Source organism: Penaeus monodon, chromosome 30 (assembly GCF_015228065.2).
Source record: "Penaeus monodon isolate SGIC_2016 chromosome 30, NSTDA_Pmon_1, whole genome shotgun sequence".
Lineage (NCBI taxonomy): Eukaryota > Metazoa > Arthropoda > Malacostraca > Decapoda > Penaeidae > Penaeus > Penaeus monodon.
Genome location: NC_051415.1, coordinates 4310769 through 4311050, shown reverse-complemented (window position 1 = coordinate 4311050; position 282 = coordinate 4310769).

Genomic DNA, 282 nt, shown 5'->3' with positions numbered 1-282 from the left:
CATGGCGTGCATATAAGCATGATTAAGCGAAGATGGCGCCTGCAGACCCAAGCTAAATTAAGCTCCAGGTGTTTCCCACGTGGGCGCCACGTTGCTTTCCAAAACCAGCGGCGGGAACCAAGATGACGATTATGTCTGACCTAGGATGACCCCTTCAGACCACCTGTTGCCATGACACCATCAACACTTCCAGTTCCGCACCCCCCCACTCCAGGGCTGGCCGGTCGCGCCACTGCACGCGAGCCGTTTAACAACTGTCATGGAGGAGGGCGTCTAGACTTT